The following is a 12342-nucleotide window of genomic DNA, read 5'->3' as shown; positions in this document are numbered from 1 at the left end:
AAGCCCATCCTCCCCAATTAAGGTGCCACCAACCTCCTATGATTTTGACCCTTGGCAAACACATTTTCTTTGGTCTTTGACACTTGATCATGCTGTGCCATAAATCATTTCAGCTACACCATGCAGCACAGTGGAATAATATAGGCCTGATCACAAGTGTTTCAATTCACCTGGGACCAGATTGATTCTGGTAACACTGTGGATCAAACAGACAAGGTGACAGTGTAAAACGAGGAAGGAGTCATCATAGACATAAAAAGGTTTAACAGAGGAGTGGAGGAATCATAGGAACCTTCCCTCTCATCAACTAATTACATGCTCCATCACAGCTCACAAATCCAACACCAGGGATCATTAACAGTCTCTTTGGCCCTGATTAAAAAAGGAATCACCCTCCCCGCTAACTGCATTAGAGTTCACTAACGATGAGAGACAGATGCCGTGACCATTATAGACAGACCACAGGACTCCTATTGGTACACTGCACCAGCAATCTGACACACCAACATGGTAGCTGCTGATAAGCTGCCAGGAGAGACCAGGCTTAGAAGGACTCCATTTGGGCTGTACAGGAGGATGTGCTGCTTGGTATGGAGTAAATGACACTTGCAACAAACCCTGTCATTACCTAAGGGTGATTGTTATGTCTGCAACCTCCAATTCACTGTCCTCTTAAAATGGTGCCGTGGTGAGAGCCCATGGACAGCCACGTGGAATATTACAGGTCGCAGTGCAAACGTGATTTTCCTAGAGAAGGATAATGCAGCCAAAGTGGAGGGGCAGCAGGACTGAGTCAGGAGTCCTCACTGTGAGGAAGATTATTTTATTCTGCTGCCACTATCCAATACATTGCCTCATTGGTGTTGATTACTGATAGCTCCTGGTTTCTGGGCTTCGTCATTCCCCACTGTGCCAAAGAATCATCATGTCAGTGTGATTTCCTTTAAAGCACCTGACTATTTTGTTATTTTAACAAACAACCAATAAGAGATTGGTAAAAAATAACCCATCTCTATTCATCTATTCCTATGTGTAACGGCTGTCAATGTCGTTCTCCTCCTCAGACGAGGAGGAGCATGGATCGGACCAAGATGCGGAGTAGGAGGTATTCATGATTTTAATGACAAACCAACAAACACTAACAAATTAACAAAACAACAAACGTGACTAACCTGCAACAGTCCTGTGTGGCCCAAACGCTAACACAGGAAACAAACACCCACAAAACACCAGTGAAACCCTGGCTGCCTTAGTATGACTCTCAATCAGAGACAAACGATACACACCTGTCTCTAATTGAGAATCATACCAGGCCGAACACAAAACCCAACATAGAAATAGAAAACATAGACTGCCCACCCAACACTCACGCCCTGACCAATAAAGACATACAAAACAAGAGAAAACAGGTCAGGAACGTGACATAACCCCCCCCTTAAGGTGCGAACTCCGGGCGCACCAGCACAAAGTCTAGGGGAGGGTCTGGGTGGGCATCTGACCACGGTGGTGGCTCAGGCTCTGGGCGAGGTCCCCACCCCACCATAGTCACTCCCCGCTTCCGTATCCCCCTCCCAATGACCACCCTCCAACTCAACCCACCTAAATGAAGGGGCAGCATCGGGATAAGGGCCAGCAGCTCCGGGATAAGGGGCGGCAGCTCCGGGATAAGGGGCGGCAGCTCCGGGATAAGGGGCGGCAGCTCCGGGATAAGGGGCGGCAGCTCCGGGATAAGGGGCGGCAGCTCATGACTGGGTGGCAGCTCATGACTGGAGGGCAGCTCATGACTGGAGGGCAGCTCATGACTGGAGGGCAGCTCATGACTGGAGGGCAGCTCATGACTGTCTGGCGTCTCTGGCAGCTCCTGACTGGCTGGCGTCTCTGGCAGCTCCTGACTGGCTGGCGTCTCTGGCAGCTCCTGACTGGCTGGCGTCTCTGGCAGCTCCTGACTGGCTGGCGGCTCTGGCAGCTCCTGACTGGCTGGCGGCTCTGGCAGCTCCTGACTGGCTGGCGGCTCTGGCAGCTCCTGACTGGCTGGCGGCTCTGGCAGCTCCTGACTGGCTGGCGGCTCTGGCGGCTCCTGACTGACGGACGGCTCTAGCGGCTCCTGACTGACGGACGGCTCTAACGGCTCGGGACAGACGGGCGGCTCTAACGGCTCGCGGCAGACGGATGGCTCAGATGGCGCTGGGCAGACGGATGGCTCAGACGGCGCTGGGCAGACGGATGGCTCAGACGGCGCTGGGCAGACGGATGGCTCAGACGGCGTTGGGCAGACGGATGGCTCAGACGGCGTTGGGCAGACGGATGGCTCAGACGGCGCTGGGCAGACGGATGGCTCAGACGGCGCTGGGCAGACAGATGGCTCAGACGGCGCTGGGCAGACAGATGGCTCAGACGGCGCTGGGCAGACAGATGGCTCAGACGGCGCTGGGCAGACAGATGGCTCAGACGGCGTTGGGCAGCCGGGCAGTTCAGGCACCGCTGGGCAGACGGGCAGTTCAGGCACCGCTGGGCAGACGGCAGACTCTGGCCGGCTGAGACGCACAATAGGCCTGATGCGTGGTGCCGGAACTGGAGGTACCGGGCTGAGGGCACGCACCTCTGGGCGAGTGCGGGGAGGAGGAACAGGGCTCTGGAGATGCACTGGAAGCCTGGTGCGTGGTGTAGGCACTGGTGGTACTGGGCTGGGGCGGGAAGGTGGCGCCGGATATGCCGGACCGTGAAGGAGGACACGCGCTCTTGAGCACCGAGCCTCTCCAACCTTACCAGGTTGAATGGTCCCCGTAGCCCTGCCAGTGCGGCGAGGTGGAATAGCCCGCACTGGGCTATGCAGGCGAACCGGGGACACCACCTGTAAGGCTGGTGCCATGTACGCCGGCCCGAGGAGACGTACTGGAGGCCAGATACGTTGGGCCGGCTTCATGACATCCGGCTCGATGCCCAACCTAGCCCTCCCAGTGCGGCAAGGTGGAATAGCCCGCACTGGGCTAAGCACGCGTACTGGGGACACCGTGCGCTTTACCGCATAACACGGTGTCTGACCAGTACGACGCCCTCTCACTCCACGGTAAGCCCGGGGAGTTGGCTCAGGTATCCAACCCGGCTTCGCCACACACCCCTTTAGCCCCCCCCAAGAAATTTTTGGGTGAGCCTCTCGGGTTTCCAGCCACTCTGCCTTGCAAGCGCCTCATAATGCCGCCTCTCCGCTTTCGCTGCCTCCAGCTCCGCTTTGGGGCGGCGACACTCCACTGGCTGTGCCCAGGGTCCTTTACCGTCTAGGATCTCCTCCCAAGTCCATTCCTCTTCTCTCCATTGCTTTGGTTCTTGCCGTCCTTCTCCAATCCGCTTGGTCCTGGTTTGGTGGGTGTTTCTGTAACGGCTGTCAATGTCGTTCTCCTCCTCAGACGAGGAGGAGCATGGATCGGACCAAGATGCGGAGTAGGAGGTATTCATGATTTTAATGACAAACCAACAAACACTAACAAATTAACAAAACAACAAACGTGACTAACCTGCAACAGTCCTGTGTGGCCCAAACGCTAACACAGGAAACAAACACCCACAAAACACCAGTGAAACCCTGGCTGCCTTAGTATGACTCTCAATCAGAGACAAACGATACACACCTGTCTCTAATTGAGAATCATACCAGGCCGAACACAAAACCCAACATAGAAATAGAAAACATAGACTGCCCACCCAACACTCACGCCCTGACCAATAAAGACATACAAAACAAGAGAAAACAGGTCAGGAACGTGACACTATGTACGAAAATAAATTGCATTTTTCAAAACTCTAAATTCAGAAATGGACTTTGGTGAAAGCCTTAACCCACACACTTTTTTCCTTGAGAATAGCCATGCTGTGCTTACAAGCTAGGGCACATCTAACCTCAGGCCTGGAGAATTTACTTATGAGGTAAAACTCCTGGCCCCAAATCCTATAGTGATGTCTGTGCCCTGTGTAAATTACATTACAGACTGAGCACAAGGTAATCCTCTAGCTCTGGGACTTCTCAGCCATTCCAGTATCTTGATCATTATTATATGAGAAGAGTGATGTGGAATTCAGTCCATTCATAGAGTCCACTGGGGAGTCTGTCTCCAGGGTATCTACTCTCCTGAGACGAGACCATACTACCTCAGGTTACTATGTCATCTGACAACGCAGAGGGGTGCATTCTGTTACAGGTGAGAATAAAATAGATTATTTTGAGAACAGACTGAGTCAGAGTGGGGATATTCATGGTTAGGTTCAAGGCATTAGCTATGCATTCTCAGGAGGGGGAGGACTTCATAAATACTATTTTAATTTACAATTTTATTTTCCATGTCCATGTTTTAATTGAAAGTCAGCTAAATGCAGCAAAAGCCCCCCACAGTAGCTGTGTCTGTCTCCTCCCACAGCCCCTGCGTCATTCACAAAAATCATTCAAATGGCTTTGACCTCAAAGCCTTTTTCATTGAGAAATCTTTTTATAGCAGGAGCAGCAGAGACAGGCGGCGAGTGAGTGAGAGCAGGAGGGTGGGAGTCGTGGAGGGAGGGGGTTCGCAGACTGTGCTGTCCTTACCTGACTAGCAATGTACTCTGAGCCACTGCTTCTGCTTCTCTCCATCTCTTAGAGGGGGAGCCATTGGCCGGCACGTGTCTGTTTCATCTCGTGTGACGAGCTATTGGCCAAGATACATATCTCTTCTGCTTCGGATAGTGAAAAATTGGCTGGAGCAAGCAACAGTCAGACTGTGCAACTATTGAACAGTAAACCATTGGCTGGAATAGCCCTCTGGTTAGGGATTGGCTAGAGAAGGCTTTTGGCTCAAGCTACAGCAGTGCAGACAGGTTGAGTGAAACAGTCTTGGGAACAGGCAAAAATACTTCAGCTCCTTTGTTCATCTCCCAGTTTAGCAAGAATGCACAGCAAACACACAGCCTACTTAGAAATGTACTGTAGATGTCCGATTCCATTGTTTGGGTCATGGGCATGTCTTCAATCATTGACGTTTTCCCAATTTCAAGAGGATGTCATTTTTCAGCCATACTCACTGAAACTTAACATGATTCTACCTGCTTGTGAATGTAATTTTTTTATTAAATGCATATTTCATATATTTTATTTATTTTATTTTATTCATTCTATACTCCCTTATCAAGGCTATGGATAGTGTTCCAAGACTTGTTATCATAAATATAATTTCCCTTTTCCAAGGTGACTCGACAGCGGGGATCCAGCGTGCACGCCCAACCTCCAGAAATAGCCTACCCCCCACCACCATACCATCTCCACTCAGCCCACTCAGGATTTCACATAATGGACAAAAGGTGTCTAATTATGGCTAATTAGAATGAATGCAAGCACGTATCTCATTACTTGCCCAGATATTCTGTTGACTCACATTTTTAATTGGTACATTAAAAGAAACACAGCACGCAAAGTCAGGGTGGAGTTAGGCGATGAATGTATTCATTTTGGTCTAGAATGAGCAGCCCAAAACTAATGCACAGAGCAGGGAACAGGAAGTGTTAAACATCCTTTCATTGCCCCTCCCATTTTAAATGTAGCCACATTTGTGGACACATCTGGAAAAGTGTCAAATCGTTGTTAATGTAGAAAGCAGATCCATTCATAGCCTTATCCTTTGTCTCCTGACAGACAGACTTAATCCAATATGGTCAAGGCTGTCAAATCTATTCCTTTTTGTGACGTATAGCAAACAACCAAAGCATACACAGAGAAAAGGACTGGATTTCATTTTTTATTTGCATTCAGTTACAAGTTTCCTCTGTAAATCCTTTCTCAGAAAACTGAGGTGAGTTAAGAAATCGGTTTTGTGAGTTTGTTCCTATGGCAACTGACCCAATACACACCTTTTGCTAGTACATGGGGACGGACGTGTGTAACTCTTGTCTGCACACTGAAAGACTTAGCCAGAAACGGGCTTCTGAGAACTGATTAACATCTTCCTGGTAGGTATTACTTATTACTTGGTAGGATTTCAATCCATGATTGATACATGGCTGTTAATAATAGAGCAAGTTATCCCAACGACTGTTTACTTAAGCCACTGTTTCCATGGTAATTGAGAACATACAAGCACAGGTCAGTCTCATTTACAACCACTGACATATCTGCATTATGCTCATTCCCCTCCACACAAGGTTAACTCAATTGATGTTCACAATGTACATTACAAGTCTTAATGTTGCCAAATCAGGATCCATAAACAAGAGCATATAATGTAAAACAGAGAAAACTGACAACAATTGTTGACCGCTATACAGTGCCTTGCAAAAGTATTCATCCCCCTTGGCATTTTTTCCTATTTTGTTACATTACAACCTGTAATTTAAATAGATTTTTATTTGGATTTCATGTAATGGACATACACAATATAGTCCAAATTGGTAAAGTGAAATGAAAAAAATAACTTGTTACAAAAAATACAAATCTGAAAAGTGGTGCGTGCGTATGTATTCACCCTCTTAACTATGAAGCCCTTAAATAAGATCTGGTGCAACCAATTACCTTCAGAAGTCACACAATTAGTTAAATAAAGTCCACCTGTGTGCAATCTAAGTGTCACATGATCTGTAACATGATCTCAGTATATATACACCTGTTCTGAAAGGCTCCAGAATCTGCAACACCACTAAGCAAGGGGCACCACCAAGCATCTCCAAACAGGCCAGGGACAAAGTTGTGCAGAAGTACAGATCAGGGTTGGGTTATAAAAAAATATTCAAAACTTTGAACATCCCACAGAGTACCATTAAATCCATTATTTAAAAAATTAAAGAATATGGCACCACAACAAACCTGCCAAGAGAGTGCTGCCCACCAAAACTCATGGACCAGGCAAGGATGGCATTAATCAGAGGCAACAAAGAGACCAAAGATAACCCTGAAGGAGCTGCAAAGCTCCACAGTGGAGATTGGAGTATCTGTCCATAGGATCACTTTAAGCCCTACACTCCACAGAGCTGGGCTTTATGGAAGAGTGGCCAGAAAAAAATCCATTGATTAAAGAAGAAAATAAGCAAACACTTTTGGTGTTCGCAAAAAGGCTTGTGGGAGACTCCCCAAACATATGGAAGAAGGTACTCTGGTCAGATGAGACTAAAATTGAGCTTTTTGGCCATCAAGGAAAACGCTATGTCTAGCACAAACCCAACACCTCTCATCACCTCAAGAACACCATCCTGACAGTGAAGCATGGTGGTGGCAGCATCATGCTGTGGGGATGTTTTTCATCCGCAGGGACTGGGAAACTGGTCAGAATTTAAGCAATCATGTATGGCGCTAAATACAGGGAAATTCTTAAGGGAAACCTGCTTCAGTCTTCCAGAGATTTGAGACTGGGACGGAGGTTCACCTTCCAGCAGGACAATGACCCTAAGCGTACTGCTAAAGCAACACGAGTGGTTTAAGGGGAAACATTTAAATGTCTTGGAATGGCATAGTCAAAGCCCAGACCTCAATCCAATTGAGTATCTGTGGTATGACTTAAAGATTGCTGTACACCAGCAGAACCCATTCAACTTGAAGGAGCTGGAGCAGTTTTGCCTTGAAGAATGGGCAAAATCCCAGTGGTTAGATGTGCCAAGCTTATAGAGACATACCCCAAGAGACTTGCAGCTGTAATTGCTGCAAAAAGTGGCTCTACAAAGTATTGACTTTGGGGGGGTGAAAAGTTATGCATGTTTCATACCCAAAAAACATATTTTGCATCTTCAAAGCGGTAGGCATGTTGTGTAAATCAAATGATACAAACCCCCCCAAAAAAACATTTTAATTCCAGGTTGTAAGGCAACAAAATAGGAAAAATGTCAAGGGGGGTGAATACTTTCACAAGCCACTGTAGGTAATACAAAAGACTTGTTGATAGATTTGAGTGTAAAGAAGAATGTGGAATTTGCAACGTGTTTAGGAGGGGTCATTCCTTACTAGTAAAAGACAAAAGGTGACACAGGTTATGAGAAATCAGGAGAAACAAAGCTAAGTTTGTTAAATTGGTTAAAGTTAGACAAACTTTGGAGAACTGAAGAACGCTTTCATTTGGTCAGGTGGCAGATAGGGTGTACAGGAAGGAAAAGGCAAATGATGTGTACAGGTGCTGGCGGATATCTAGAGAAGAATTTATGGTTGGAATTGTCACCAGTTGCACGATTATGAGTCACAGTTATATTGTGGTCATCAAAGGGAAAGAGTCACATTTTGAGTTTTGAATTCAGATTCCATACACCAGGTGTTCCACGTCTGAATCATTCCTGATTAGAGGGGAGGAATGGGGGTCTACAGAGTAAGGGGCTTAGAACCCTTGGACTATCCATTAAAGAACAGATCAAACAGGATTACCATTCTTATTTCAAATTGAATTCAAATAACCATGACGACTGTGTGACGTCGACTGACCTCAAAGGGAAGGGCGTAAAAATGATACATACGGCATCGTTTCGCAGATATTTTAAAACAGCAAACACATTTAGACACAGTTAAATGTTACTTGTGCTGTTTAGTTTCCAAGGTAACAAGAAGTATATATTTAGAGTGTACAGAACGAGGCAGAGGGGAAGAAAAGTGTTGATGCTCTTGATGGAGCAATTACAAATAGACAAAGTCCAATAGTACAGATCAAAACACCTCATCTGTTAACAGTTGGAGGAGAAGGCTCATGAACGAAACAGTCATCCTCTCATTCACCGCCACTTGTGACACTTGAGTCACTTGGTATTTAAAGACATTACTGATTCATGCAGTGCAGTGCAGTACACATTTGGCCAAAACTACCTAGGAAGTTGTCATCTCATTGCTGGAGTATACAGACATCAGTGAGGGAGGTTAGTGCCTACATCCGTTGATCTGGATACTCATCAGTCGGTTGGAGGCAACATTGTTCTGATTAATTAATTAGTCAAGAGAGCAAAGACATTATGGGTTCAGCCAACGGGGAGAACTGAGGAAACTCAGAATTCAAGGCAGAACTGTTACTGTATGCAACTGTGTCAGCTCAGCCATAAAGTAATGTAGTACAAATTGAGTGAGTGAGTGAGTGAGTGAGAGTGAGAGAGAGAGACGTTTTGTCTTCCGTGTATCTGTCACTTCAGCCTAGGTTGAAGATACCCAGATTAGAATCTTTCGAAAAATAAACAGATTCATGGGACCAGCACCGTTGCTAACTAGCATAGCTGGCCCCTTTGTTTTTCTAATTCTTTCTCATTTATGCAAAGAGTTATGGGATATTAGAATCCTTATCTTAACCTTTGATATCTTCAACTTAGGCTTCAACACAATTGTGTTTCCTATACTTCAAGTAGTGTACACAAGTCACTTAAACTAAATTAAATAAATACTCAGTAGTAACACGGAGTATACTATTAACTAAGGAGCACATGCCTACATGGATTGTTGACTGTTAGTGCATGGCAGTTAAATACCAGTCAGCCTCAGAGTTCCACCATTAACAAGGCACTTGTTCTGTATGTCACCCGACCGACATCAGTGAGACTGTTCCTGGATATGATCAGTATGGTCATGTCTGACGAAGACCAGCCTGTGGTTCTGTAGTCTAGTTAAAAACAAGGAGGATTTAATTGGTGCAGGTTGAGGCTAAGTTCCAGAGGGTTATTGTTTGAATGCTGCCCTGAGTTTGGCTGAGCGTCCCCGTGGGTTCTCCAGTATGTCTTCTGCCTGTGGCATCAGCACCCCTCTCTGTAGGTCAAATCAGTGACCACTGTCTTTTCCCCATCCTTCTCTTCTTCCTCCTCTTCCTCCCATCGCTGGACTCTCTGATGGAGACTCCGACAGGGTGGGGCACCTACATCCTCTCCATGGAGAAAACGCTTTACCAAGCGGTCCTCTAGTGAATGGAAGGTCAGCACACAGAGGCGGCCGCCAGCATTGTCTGAGCAGTGCAGAGTCCAGCATGCAGTTAATTCAGCTCATCATTGACAAACATACGCAGCGCCTGAAATGTCTTGGTGGCAACGTGTGAGGGCCGCTGAAGCCGATCTTTGCGGGCATAGAGAGCGCTGGCTGCAAAAGATCCTAGAGGCAAAGAAATGCTTTTATTTAAATAAATCAAACAAATGACATGAAGCATTTATATAGTGCAGGAAGCATGTTATTCACCTGGAGAGCAGCATACCTGAAATGTTTCACATTCTATCCAGGAGACACATGCTTCTCAGCAACAGACCAGAACAGAAGTCTCACAGCTCTCTAATGACTCTTAGTTTTTAACCTAACTCCCAGTCTGAATAAGCCCCAATCATAGCCACATTTTCCCATATCCTGTCCAGGCTGCAGCTTTAATATGTGATTGACAATGACAGTAAGTAAAACCTGTAAATAAACAGGTGCTTGTGATAATACTTGAAAATAAAGTTGTGGTTCTCTTTCAGATTGCTCTCTCTTCATCCCCCCATTGCTAGCAAATACCCTATAATGGTTGCCTTTGCTTGTGCTGTTTGATGACACCGTGTTCAGACAGACTGTGTTCAAGTAAGCTCAGATGGTCATGTTTGCATTTGGTACTGTTTGAAGTGCCACAAAACAATCTGTGCTGGGTGAAGAGCACGACCACTTCTCCCTGCTCCCTGGCACTGATTGACAGGGAAGGGGTCCAGACTGCAGTGCCTTCCTGGCTGCTGAAGCGCTGCTCTGTTTCCTATCTGGAGCTTTGGTGTCCCCTGTCCAGAGTAATGCCAGCATTGACGTAGGACCCAGCCCATGTGTGAGAGGAGAAGAGAGGGAGGGCGGGAGAGAGAGAGGAGAGAAAGAGGGAGAGCGAGAGAAAAAGAGAGAGAGAGAGAGCAAGAGGGGGAGAGAGAGAAAGAGGGAGAGAGAGAGAGCAAGAGGGGGAGAGAGAAAGAAACAGGGAGAGAGAGAGAGAAAGAGAGAGAGGGGGGGGGGGCAAGGGAGAAAGAGCAGTGTGGCATTTCTCTCGTCCTGCGTTCAACAGCACTGACTGTGAGTCACCCAGCAATCAATAGAAAACCTGCGCTGCGGCCGTGGCCCAGCCTCACCAAGTTGTGCTCTCTCTCTCTAATTCATCTTTCAAGGGTCCCACAGCTAGAGTGCACAAGAAAAAAATAAGCAAAGATGCCACAACGCAGCAGACTGGGAAAGCTAACACAAATCTAGCTACATCCAAACAATCTCACTGATCAACTGAACAGGCTGAACAAATAGCATTGCCAAACTGACACCAAATCCTCCAGACCTGTTGGAGGCAGCGGAGTTCTGAAACCCCTCTGGGATGTAGTGGTTATTACCATTTTATAAGACCGATCACTTTGTCTTCATCGCTAATGGATAAATAATACTCTAAAAATACTTTTGTCTAATGTTTTTCGCTACAACCCTGACATAAAATCTGGAAGAATGCCAAAAAAGCGTAATTATTAACTAAGAATTTAGTCTAAGAAACATAAGAATCCCCTTGTTAAATACATTTCTTCTCCAGGTGATGTTACCCCTGGTGATTGTCTGGTCCGAAGGTTAACATGATGGACTCTGTCTTGCTATGAAATGAAAGGGTATCGCTGAGCTGTATATGTTCTTTTCCATCTCGTTTCTATAAAGGGGGTCAGGGAAAGGCATTCACTTCACAATCATATTACAGCAATTACTTCTCAATAAAACGATACTGCACTGTGGAACAACACACCACTAAAGATAAGGGATCCAAATTACATGGCTTCATTTGGAGTCCTGGAAGAACCATTCCTAGGCAGCCATACGCTGCATGTTTATGCACAAGAGTATTTCAGAGTGATGCTTGATTATTAGTTCATAAATCCTGTGTTCTATAAAGCAGTGAGGCACTTGAGGATGTATTACATCATTAATATTGTCAGCGCTTGAGGCATGAGTTCAACGGACTGCTCGTGAACTCTCCATGGAGCTTGGGCTTGTGCCGTGGTGATTATTTGTTTCTGTGAGCTGAAACCACCGCCTCATCACGGTCTGTGGTTAGTGAAACACCACCGCCAAATGTCACCAAGTTGCAGACACCATGACGAGGATAGAAAACATTATCTCAACTTGACTTAGAATTCACATTAGAATGTTATTCTTTTGAGGTTGTTTAACACTGGAAAGTGTGATTTAGAAATCAACACAGCGTTGCAATTCTAAGGGCTGTTCATTTGTAATTGAAGAAAACTAGGGTGTCCATTTAGCTGGGCAAACTTCACACTGACACAATGCATTTATTGCGAGGCAAACAACCACTACTAACCACATCCGTCACGTGAGTGAATGTTGGGTTGAAAGGCCACACACTCCTACAACAGTCAATCATGTTATCCTCACTAGCTGTGTCCATCACCATATCAAGG

This window comes from Salvelinus alpinus, chromosome 5 (assembly GCF_045679555.1).
Source record: "Salvelinus alpinus chromosome 5, SLU_Salpinus.1, whole genome shotgun sequence".
Taxonomy (NCBI): domain Eukaryota; kingdom Metazoa; phylum Chordata; class Actinopteri; order Salmoniformes; family Salmonidae; genus Salvelinus; species Salvelinus alpinus.
The sequence above is the reverse complement of the archived record's forward strand: the minus strand, read 5'-3'. Positions refer to the sequence as shown.